This window comes from Tamandua tetradactyla, chromosome 24 (assembly GCF_023851605.1).
Source record: "Tamandua tetradactyla isolate mTamTet1 chromosome 24, mTamTet1.pri, whole genome shotgun sequence".
Taxonomy (NCBI): domain Eukaryota; kingdom Metazoa; phylum Chordata; class Mammalia; order Pilosa; family Myrmecophagidae; genus Tamandua; species Tamandua tetradactyla.
In genome coordinates this window covers 2300712-2313329 of record NC_135350.1, presented here as the reverse complement: position 1 = coordinate 2313329, position 12618 = coordinate 2300712, and the positions used below count along the sequence as shown (strand labels likewise).

General features: G+C 36.7%; 1 long non-coding RNA gene across 4 annotated transcripts in view; it reads right to left on the bottom strand.

Annotated features, from left to right (window-relative positions):
• Positions 1-2011: 2011 nt before the first annotated feature.
• The window catches only part of LOC143668004 (uncharacterized), a 33422-nt gene continuing 22815 nt past the window's right edge, over positions 2012-12618 (bottom strand). For 2 of the 4 annotated variants that reach the window (XR_013168235.1, XR_013168238.1), the window contains exon 4: positions 2012-12035. This is a non-coding gene — a long non-coding RNA (uncharacterized LOC143668004). The remainder of the gene's footprint in view (positions 12036-12618) is intronic. The other 2 variants (XR_013168236.1, XR_013168237.1) reach the window with 2 other exon arrangements.

The window sequence follows — 12618 nt, the reverse complement described above, 5'->3', positions numbered from 1 at the left end:
AGCCAACATCACCCCAAAACCAAAGCCAGACAATTGATACTACAAGAAAAGAAAATTACGGATCTATCTCTCTAATGAACATAGATGCAAATTCCTCCACAAAATACTTGCAAATCAAATCCAGCAGCACATTAAAAGAATTATACACCGTGACTAAGTGGAATTTATTCTAAATGTGCAAGGATGGTTCAACATAAGAAAATCAATTAATATAATACACCATATCAACAAATCAAAGTGGAAAAATCACATGATCCTCTCGATTTATGCATTAAAGGCATTTGACAAAATTCAGCATCTTTTCTTGATGAAAACACCTCAAAGCATAGGACTAGAAGGTAACTTCCTCAAAATGACCAAGGAAATATATGAAAAACAGCTAATATCATCCTCTAAGATCAGGAACAACACAAGGATGCCCACTGTTCTAGTTTGTTAGCTGCTGGACTGTAATATGCCAGAAACAGAATGGCTTTTTAAAAAGCAGAATTTAATAAATTGCTAGTTTACAGTACTAGGGCTGTGAGACTGTCCGAATTAAAGCAAGTCTATAAAAATGTCCAAATTAAGACACCAACCAGATGTTACCTTCACTCAAGAATGACAGATGAATTCAGGGTTTCTTTCTTAACCGGAAAGACACATGGTGACCACGGTGATGTCTACTAGGCCTCTTGCTTCACAAAGCTCCTCTGGGGGCACATTCCTCCTTCTTCTCTAAAGGTCTCTGACAGCATGGGGTTTTCTGCTTCATGGCTCTGCTGTTCTCAAGCTTTTTCCAAAATGCTTCTTCTTTTAAAGGATTCTAGTAAACTAATCAAGCCCCACCTGGAATGGGTGGAGTCACGTCTCCATATAATCATTTCACATTTCCGTGGAGATAACCTAATCAAGTTTCCAACCTATAGTGATGAATAGGGATTAGAAGAAACAGTTGCTCCTACAAGACTGATTAAGATTAATATATGACTTTTCTAGGGTATATAAACCTTTCACACCAGCACACCCACTGCTACCATTGTTATTCAACATTGTTCTGGAAGTTCTAGCCAGAACAATTAGACAAGAAAAAGAAATAAAAGGCATCCAAATTGGAAAGGAAGAAGTAAAACTCACTGTTTGCAGATGACATGACACTATATGTCGAAAATTCCCAAAACATCTACAGCAAAGCTACTATAGCTAATAAATTAGTAAAACAAAATGGTAGTGTACAAGATCGACACCCCAAAATCAGTAGTGTTTCTATACACTAGTAATGAGCAATCTGAGGAGGAAATCAAGAAAAAAAATTCCATTTACAATAGCAACCAAAGAATCAAATATTGAGGAATAAATTTAACTAAGGATACAAAAGACTATACACAGAAAACTATAAGAAATTGCTAAAGGAAATAATGGAATACTTAAATAAATGGAAGGGCATATCATGTTCATCAGTTGAAAGACTAAATATAGTTAAGATGTCAATTCTACCCAAATTGATTTATAGATTCAATGCACTACCAATTAAAATCTGAAAAACATACTTTGCAGAAGTAGAAACATAAATAGCCAAATTTTTTTGGAAGGGAAGAGTGCCCCGAATAGCTAAAAATATCTTGAGAGGAAAAATTCTAGTGGAGGGCTCTCACACTACCTGACTTTAAAGCATATTACAAAGCTACATAGTCAAAACAGCATGGTGCTGGCATATAGATATACTGACCAATTGAATCGACTAGAGTGTTCAGATATAGACCCTCTCATCTACGGACAATCAGTCTTTGATAAGGTGGTCAAGCCAACCCACCTGGGACAGAGTAGCCTCTTCAAAATAATGGTGCTTGGAGAACTGGATACCCAAATGCAAAAAAAAAAAAGAAAGAAAGAAAGAAAGAAAGAAGATCCATATCTCACACCCTATACAAATATAACACCAAATAGATCAAAGACCTAAACATTAGAGCTATGATCATAAAACTTTTGGAAGAAAATGTAGGAAATACTTATAAAACTTGTAATAGGAGGCAGTTTCCTAGACCTTACACTCAACGTGTGAGCATTGAAGAAAGAAACAGATAAATGGGAACTCCTCAAAATTTTTTGTGCATCAAAGAACTTTGTCAAGAAAGTAAAAAAGCAGCCTACACAATGGGAAACCATATTTGGAAACTATATATCAGATAAGGGCTTAGTATCCAGAATGTATGAAGAGGTTCTTCAACTCAAAAACAAAAGACAAACAACCCAACTTAAAAACGGGCAAAAGACATGAACAGATACTTCTCAGAAGAGGAAATACAAATGGCTAAAAGGCACATGAAAAGATGCTCAACTTCATTGGCTGTTAGGGAAATGCAAATCAAGACCACAATGAGATATCATCTCACTCCCACTAGAATGGCCATTATCAAATGAAAAAAAAAAAGACACACAAACAGAAAATGACAAGTGCCAGAGCGGGTATGAAAAAAGAGGCAAACTATCCACTGTTGGTGGGAATGTAAAATGGTACAACTGCTGTGGAAGGCAGCTTGCAATTCCTCAGGAAGCTAAGTATAGAATTGCCATATGATAGAGCAATCCCATTGCTAGGTATATATTCAGAGGACATGAGGGCAAGGATACAAACAGACATTTGCACACCAATGTTAATAGCAGCATTACTTACAATTGCCAAGAGATGGAAACAGCCAAATGTCCATCAGCAGATGAATGGCTAAACAGGCTATGGTATATACATATGATGGAATATTACACAGCTGTAAGACAGAACAAAGTCATGAAGCATGTAACAACATGGATGGACCTTGAGGACATCATGCTGAGTGAAAGTAGCCAGAAACAAAAGGACAGTGTTAACTAACACTAATAAGTGGACTTGGAGAATTGAAGTTAAGAACACAGGCTATCCAGAGATAGAAATAAGGAGTAGAGATTGTGCCACAGAACTGATTGTAAAAATTTGGATATGAATAGCACAATCCAAAGGATTGTAGCCCAATAAGTACACTGAGTGAAGCTGAATGTGAATAAGAGTAAGATAGATGGAGAAGGGCTGGAGGCACATATGAAACCAGAAGCAAAGATAAAGGATAAACACTGAGACAGTATAATTTAGGAATGCCTTGAGTGGACAATGATCATGATTAAATGTACAAATTAAAAAATGTTTTTGCATGAGGGATAACAAATGAATGTCAACACTGCAGGGTGCCCTGATGAATCCCAGAGTAATTTGGGCAATGAATAAAGAAGTATTTGCAGAGTCCCCTTGGGGACTGGGGAGAAAGGAGGAAATATTCAACTTCTCCATTTGGAGACTTTCTAATATTCTCGCAAGCAGCAGGGACAACCAAATCAATAGGCTGAACCCTTGATCTTGGGGTGTACCCCAATGAAACTTATTCCTGCAAAGGATAGGCTAAGCCTACTTAAAATTAGACCCAAGAGCCACCTCCAGAGAACCTCTTTTGTCGCTCAGAGGTGGCCTCTCTCTGTAAGCCAACTCGGTGTGTGAACTCACTGCCCTCTTTCCTACATGGGACATGACTCCCAGGGGTGTAAATCTCCCTGGCAATGTGGGACAGAAATCTCAAGACGAGCTGGGACCTGGCATTAAAGGATTGAGAAAGCCTTCTTGTCCAAAAGGGGGAAGACAGAAATGAAGGATAATTAAGTTTCAGTGGCTGAGAAATTTCAAACAGAGTCGAGAGGTTATCCTGGAGGTTATTCTTATGCATTATATAGATATTCCTTTTTAGTTTATGGCGTATTGAAGTGGCTGGATGGAAATAACTGAAACTGTTGAGCTGTGTTCCAGTAGCCTAGATTCTTGAAGATGATTCTATAAAGACATAACATTTACAATGTGGCTGTCTGATTGTGAAAATCTTATATCTGATGCTCCTTTTCTCCAGGGTATGGACAGATGAGTACAAAAATACGGATTAAAATTAAGTAAATAATAGTGGGGACAAAAGGTAAAATAAATTGGTTAGATGGAAATACTAGTGGTCAATGAGAGGGAGGGCTAAGGTGTATGGTACATATGAGTTTTTTCTTTTTTTTAATTTCTTTTTCTGGAGTGATGCAAATGTTCTAAAAAATGATCATGGTGATGAACACACAACTATGTGATGATACTGTGAGCCACTGACTGTGCACCATCTATGGAATGCATGTATGTGAAGATTTCTCAATAAAAATAAAAGATCTAACTGAGGATGATTGAGAGAATCAAATGTTAATTCTTTTAAAGAAATTATGTGCCTGGCACCAAGTTGATTACTAGTATATTGCCCAATTACCCCAACATAATTTGTATGAATTTATATTTCCTAGCAGCAAGTACCTCACAGATGGATATATAGAGCTAGGAATAAAAGAATCTAAAAAATCCTGGAGAGTTATATGGTTTAACTTGGGGAGTCTAAATCTAAGAATGTATACTGAAAAAGGTTGCCCAGTGATTTCTTGTGCACTAGTCTCAGAAGAGACCTCGGGGGAGTCTGTGTGTCTGTGGGGACATCAATTCTATTAGACATCTTCAAAGGGAGTAAGTACACTTGGAACCAAACATGAAAGGGTGCTGCACAGAGGAGCTACAAAAGGTAGTTTAGCTTCGAATCGCAGAATGGAAAGTGAAGCTGCATTAGAAAGAATCACATCATCAAATAGGAATGTGGGAAATAGAAATGATATTTTTTCTTATGTCACATAACTGTTTTATGTGCCTTGAAACTGTTGTAAATGATTGTTGCTTAGCACCCTTCACAGAGATATCCCCACATCTCCCTTTTCATTGCTGATTAAATAAAAAAGTCTCTGGAACTGTATCAGAAAAATAGGTCACCCTAGGTGTACTCCATCAGACCTACCTCCAGTCCAGGTGTTACTTAGGTGTTTGCATAGAAAACTCATTGTTCCTTCTTGACAGTGTCAAAATCAATTTCCTGTGGCAGTTATTTTCATATGGTTGATTTCATGGATCAGCAACACTGGGGACATTGGATTTGCCACACAAGGAATATAACGACACAAAAATATCACCATCTACTGTACCATCATTTTATTTCAAAAGGTGTTTAAAAACAAAATGGTATGAAGGACTAACTCACAATAAAGTCCATTAAGTAAATATAGCTTTATGATAAAGTCAGTACATTGTCCTTATGTTTCTCATTTTACATTGGGCCACTGACAATTTTATCACTAATCATCAGAAGCTTTTGGAAACTAGTAATCTAGGGGCACCATGGAAACTGGAACAGACCATAGGAAAAAAAGAGATCCTGGAGGGGGAACTGCATTTATTAATCCAACAAATACATATTGAACAACAACCATGTCAAGCACCATGTCAGCCCCCCTCTCACCCTTGATAAGCTTAGAGATTAGTGGGGAACATAGATATTAATCAAATCGTAGGATACTTGTAATGAATACTCAGATGGAAAATCACAGACTGTTTTAAAAGTTTGTAGCTGCGGAACATGAATCTAATTAAGTCGAGGAAAGCTGCCCTAGGGAAATGATATTTGACCTGTAATGTGAGAAAACATAGGAGAGAACTAGGACAAACGGGGTTCTGGGTGGTAGAGCAAAGTGCTGTGATAGAAGAGAGCACGGAATCCTAGAAATCCTGAAAGGCCAGAGAGGCTGGAGCTGAGAGGACAAGGGGGAGCATGCAGGGAGATCAATACATGTATTAGGTTGAATTATGTACCCCAATGAAAGATAAACTTTGAGTCTGTATTCCTGTGAGTGTTAATAGGACCTTTTGAATATATTAATTAAGGTGTTGCCCAACTGAATTAGGGTGATCCTTAATTCATACTACTGGAGTCCTTTATAAGTAGAAGAAATTCCAACACAGTTCTTCAGAGAAGGCAGCACAGGAAGAAGCCAGAAGTCAACAGAAACTGGAAATGAGAACAGACACCGGAAATGAGAAGAACAGACACGAGGACAGAAAGCCTGCCATGTGCAGAGGGCAGAAATACAAGCCCAGGAACCCCAAGGACCGTGGCAAGCCAGCACCAGAATGCTGCAGACCCTGGGAAGAAAGCATGGTCTTGTCAGCAGGCTGAGTTTGGATTTCTAGCCTTGGAAAACATGAGACAATAAATTCGTACTGTTAAGCCAACACATTGTGTGATATTTGTCATGGCGGCTTTGGAAATGAAGATGACAAATAATTACTAATATTTGCAGAAGTTTTACCCCAGCTGGTAATGCTATAGGGCAATATAATTTGGAAAGCCTTGACACTGAACATGGAGGAATCTTGATCTCACAGGTAGAATAAAGAAAGCCGGATCTGCATAGTTGGGGGATAGACACTTTAAGGAAAGCCAAATAGATAAATTGAAGAACATCTTGAGTTTGTGCTTGCTTTATGGGCAATCAATCCTGAGGTCTGATGTGCAGCTGGGGGTTAGTGGTTTGCTGAGAACATTAAAAGCAGGAGGCAGTATGGGACAGTTAGGAACCAGAATTAAGTCAGGAATTGGGTATGCATCCATGAGTTTGTGTTAGAGAAGTAAATTCAATAGAAAATTTTAGTGGCTTAACCCAATAAAAATGTATCTCTTGCTCACATCACTGTCTGGTGTGGGTCAGGTGACTCCCCTAAGCTGCTCAGTGATCCAGAGATCCAACTCCTTCAGCTGTATGGTTGTACTGGTCCCAGGGTGTCCTTGGAGTCCTCTGCTGGATCCTTTGCATTCAGCTGGTTACAAGTGAAGGATGCTTTTATGTTAGACGTAGAAGTGGCAAACATCACTTCCAGTGGGCAGAACCAAGTCAGATGGCCCTACCTAACTATAAGGGAGACTGGGAAATGTAACCATCCTGTGTGACAGAAAGAGGACACAAGATTGGTGTCTCTCTCCACAAAGGTGAAGGGTTTAACTTCTTAGGCAGTCTTACCTTTACTCTAACACATGGGCCTACCCCTAACTATCTCATTTTACAGGAACCAGCTTCTCTTACCCATTCAAATTTAGCTTTCCTTTAAATATTAAACATCCCTTAGCATTTCATCACATGGTACAAGTTGTCTTTCCTAAGGATCTGCAGGCTTTTGATCAGTTTCCACCCTTCTGAGAGCTTAAAGTCCTGTCACAGAGAGTTCACTGGTTACCCCAAATCAGCAGTGACCTCTGAATGTTCCACATATAACCGAGTATACCAGGCTGCATTCAGCATTTGTCTGGCATTTTTTCAACATGAATTTACTGAGCACCAATCATCCATGCTAACTGGGGCAGGGGGGTGGGTAGAAAACCAGGCAGACACGGTCCCAGTCTTCAAGGAATTTGCAATGCCAGCTCCTAGCCATATCTCCACTTTGTCTCAACTATCAATTAGTCTTCATTCTAGGGGAGGAAGCTGTCTCTGGAACACACAGGCACTGCCCCACAATAGGATGGTCCTCCCTGAGCCTCCCAAATGAACTCAGTAGAATGACAGGTTCACAATAATATTAATCTGTCCTCAGTGGTGGACCTGCTGGCCCCCTTCATAGGTCCCAACATTGCTGCACATTCCCAGAGGCCCTCTCCTGTGTGCTCATTAACTCAGCCCCCTCATTAACATATATGGTTCTCTACTGTCCTCCTTTCCTATGGTAGCACCCTGAGACAGTTATTCCCAAGCCTTCACCTAAGTTTTTTACATATTTGTTTGTTAGTTGGTGTAAAGGGTTTTTAAAAATATTTATTCACATCCTCTCTCCTTAGAAGTCTTGTGAGTCTGTGGGGGCTGATTGAATCCCATCTGAGAACCCTAAGCCACAGTTCTCTGTCCTGGCCGGCCTCAGCTGGACCTTGAGATAACATGTCTGGGTCCTGTTTTAAGCACAGTTTATTCTGAAACTGAGAACGAACTTAAGCCTACCTGCTTATAAAAACATCTATGCCATGGCTCTATCTGAGGCTTTATAAAAGTTTTACTCACTAAGTTTATTTTTCACAAACTTAAAAATTCTAAATTGTCCCTGGGCCAGGTAAGCCCTGAAACCCAGAGGCACCGATCCCTCCAAGAGCATACCTCATAATGTCAACACCTCTTTTCAACAGGAACAAGACAAACTACTGCCTGAGAGTTTATCCAAAACTCCTCAAAATACAACCTTTTGACAAGTTAACCATTTTCTAGAGATGGATATCAAGACAGCCTTCAGCTTCTTGCTAACACACAAAAAAATGCTAAGATATTTATCATCATCAATGTCTCCTTAAGGATTTGTATACAGTATAAACCCTGGTGAAGGAATGATTCTTACACAGGATATGGAGTGCCTTAATTTCACAAGTATGATCAGTTTATCCTCCCACCAATAGTGCAGGAGGAGGCTTCTTTCTCCTCCCAGCTAGCACTTAGTATTAGCTGACTTTCTAATTTTTACCAATCCCTGAGTATGTATCTGCTTATTAGCTTAATTTGCAATAATCTGATGACAAGCAATTGAACATTTCTTCATATACATATTGGCTAGGGATGACTGTCCTGCCATGACTTGTCTATTTTTATTCCTTGCCCATGTTTTTGTTCATTTGTAGATTTTAGGAGTTCTTTGTATATTCTACATATCAATCCTGTTTTGATTTTACACAATGAAAATATCTTTTCAATCTGTCATCAGTCTAAGTTTGTCTATTGCATTATCTTTGCATAGAAATGCTTAATTTTAAAATGACCATATTCTTCAATTTCTAACCAACGCCCCTCCACCATAAGGTACTTGTTTGATCTTATTTTTAAAAACTTCCACATCCCAAGTTCACAAATATAGCCTCATTATTTTGTTAACTTTATAATTTTGCCTTTTTTATAGTTAGATTTTAAAATATTTGGCGTTTATTTTTGCATTTAGAGTGATGTAAGAATCTAAATCTATTTTCCCCTATACATTGAACAATATACTAAATAATCCCTGTTAAATTTTAAGAATTGAGGAAAGAGAGACCATTTACTTGTCAAAAGGAGGTAATCTGCAAATTGGAGACTATTTTATGCCAAGACAAAACACTCTATGTTTCCCTGAGAAAGAGGCAGCTTATATAGTAAGTACAATGAGGTTACACAAAGAAAAATATGATTGGTTAAGAAAAAATAATGAAGAAAGTAAGTCTTATAAGGGGTTGGAAAGTTAACTGACAAAATTTGTTTACCTCCAAAAAAAGTCTTGATATTGGTGAAATCAAGACGTTAGCTCAAAAGGTGGAAGAATGTCTTAGCAGTCATGCAAGCTCAGAGTCTCAAATAACTTGTCTCACAGATCACTTGTCTTAGACATATCATATTTCAAGACGTATAAACAAGGTAGCTTTTACTTTGGTTATGTATTGATCATTTGACGTTTAGACATATATGGATAAGTTGCCAATTCATTAACATCCCTCTTTGCCCCTCTGATTGCAGTGCTAATTTCTATGATACATCATGTTCTCATGTAGAACCTGGGATTATTTATTGATTTTCTAGGCTGTTCTATCAGGGTTTTTTTTTTTTTTTTTGCACCAGTTCCTGAACCAGACCATACTGTTTTTGGTTTTTATTTTTTTGCCATGGCTTTTTAATATGCCATTATATTCAATAAAACAAATTCCCTCTCTTTGCTCTTTTTCAAAATTTGCCATATTTATTTGTGGTCCATTATTCTTCCATACATGTTTTAGAATTTGTAAAGTCCCTCATAAAGTCCTGCTAAAATTTTCATTTAAATTGTACTGAATTTATAGATTAATTTAGGGATAATGATAGTTTTACAAGGTTACTTTGCCCCATCCAAGAATTGGACTTATCTCTTTTCATCTTCATCCTCTTTTATGTCGTTAAGTAAACTGAACTTGAAAATTGCTTATAAAGGAGGGTACATTCTTCATTAGGCTATAATCTGTATACTTTGTAGCTTTTTTAGTATTATAAGTGAAATCACATTTTCTATACTGAATTTCCAGTTGATTATTACTGATGTAAAAGAATGTTACTGATTTTTATATGGAGCCATGATGAGTTAATACTGTAAAATAATTAGAATATTTTTGATAGTTTTAAGTGCTTTGTAACCATTAACTATTATTGTTATTACTGTAGCAGACTTGCATCCACACAATGTTTCTGAAATCTATTATTTCTAATAATTTATGTATTGATTCCACTGGGTTTTCTAGTAGATCTAAGAATCTGAAACAGTAAGAGGGTTATCCACTCCATTCCAATCCTTATACCATCTTTTCTTTTCTCTTGCCTTATTATATTGACTGAGAACCCCTCGCTATATTGAAGAGAAGTAATGACAAGTCCTTTTCTTATTCCCTGTTTTAAAGACAATGTGCCCACATTTTCCCATTAAGTTTACTATGGAGTTTTGTTAAAAGCTTTTCTCAGGAGCCATTTTGTGATATTTGTTTACCTCTAACAAAAGTCCTGATATCGGTGAAATTACTGCTCCTCTTCCCCATCCTTGTCCTCCCCATGTTCAGTAATTCATATGACCCTGCACCGAGTCCCATTTTCTCTTCCTTTGATGCTCCTAGCAATTAAGTCTTACCCTGTAATTTTTGTTTTTAATTTTGATACCTCTTTATGACTTAACAATAAAAAAGATGCATGGTTTTTATTAACTGTCTCTATAATAATCTCTTATTATTTAGGGAGTCCAAATCTCTACATTCACACATGAGTTCAGTAGTTGCTTCCCTAACTGCAAAGGCAATCTCGATTACTTGAGTAGCACCTGTGAGCAGCTTTGAGTTAGAGGTAGGTATGTTATATCCTACTTCAGAGTTCTGTGAGGGGCTGTGAAACACAAATGCAATAATGTATTTTTGTGGAATGAGAGTTGGCATGTCACATGCACCCTCTAGAAAGATAATTATTGTAAGTCTTTAGACTTGTTTTCTAAAGATGATACTATGGGTTATTTTTGTGAACTGTCTGAAGTTCGGGAACTTTTTTTTCTCAAAATAAACAAGACCTTATTAAACCAGGAATTTGGAGGAAAAAAAAAACTTTTATCTAATTAAAGAAAGTTATCTTTTATTTCTAATTTTCCTAACACCTTTTAAACATATCATAAATATATGTTAAACTTTATCAAATGTCCTTTCTGTATCTGTTGAGGTGGTTTTAGTCTGTTAATCTCTAGTTCATTAATATGCTAAAGAGCATATTTTCTGATGTTGAACATTTATACATTTCTGCAATAAAACTTACATTGTCATGCTGTGTTTACTAAAAACTACTGACTTCAGCTAATATTCTTCAAAATCTCACATTTTTGCTCATACGTGAAATGGGGTACTGATTTTTCTCTTGTATTGTCCTAATTCATTGTTTGCCTTATGATTATAATTAATCTCTTAAAGTGTGTTAAGAATTAAAGACAATTTGAATTGAGTAGCTTTCCCTCACTTTCTCTTTTCTGGAACACTTTGTATAAACTGGAATTATTCTTTACTTGCAAGTTTTGAAGACCTTTAAACTATCTGTCGCATGGATTAGTTTTTCATCCCCGGTCCAACCCCCTTACAACGTGCAGAAACTAAAAGTAAAATTTACGTTTCAGATTACCAGACAGTTAAGATTCTGAATGTGATTTAGGTTTGTCCAATAAGATGAATGTGTGAAAGATTTTTATTTAAAAGTGAATCATCTGGGAATGTGGCACAATGAATTAATTATTTTATGGTATAAATTGTGTCAGTAATGGTGTGACATTAAAACCAGCACCACTGGTGACAAGTTCCTGATCATAACAGAGGCAGTTCTCTTTGTGGCCCAGTTCTGCTGGGTTTTGGAGAGCATTCTTGGAAGCTCAGCCAAAGGCAGTTACTTTACTCTTGCCAATAATTCTGTGACCCATATACATTCTTTCATAATCCTTTTTGAATTAAACTAGCTATAGTGAATTTGCTTGACTACGATTAAGAATCTTGATTACAACAAATATTACCTGGTTGAAGTCCTGGTAGTTGATTAGAAATCTCTTTCATGATTAATTAGTGATTCAAGTTTTCTATTTCTTCTCAAAGAAAGTTCTCCTGGAAAATTATTATTATCTAGATTTTATATTATTGCTATATAGTTCATAATTTTCATTACTTAAAAAATTTCTATTATTTCTATAATTGCTTCTTTTTTGGGGGTTCAATTAAAAAAATTAATCGCAAAGAAGCCACATTGTTTTTAATTGACAATTCAGTCTCTACACACCTAAAGTATTGTACAAATCAAAAGTGGATCAACAATTACATTAATGATACAAACTCATGAGAGCATTTACAGAAGGCTGCTTTTCTAGGTTTGGAGCATTTTGTGCTGGATTCTTTAGGAAATATGAAAAACAAATGAATTTCTGTGCTACTTCAAGTCATGAGAATTAGCTTTCAAAAAAAAACATGTTTGCTACTTCACAGAATATTGCAAACCCAGGAAAATCAGTAGTTAAATGACAAAGTAAAACACTGTTAAAGAAAATTTGGTGATAAAAACACTCAGTTAAAATATTAGGTTTATTGAGTAGAGGTACGAATGAAGCTGATCTGGATAGGACTAAGGTAAATCAGCATAAAGGGTAAAGGATGATATCGTCCATATTTTAAAACTTCAACTTCTGTGTGAGAC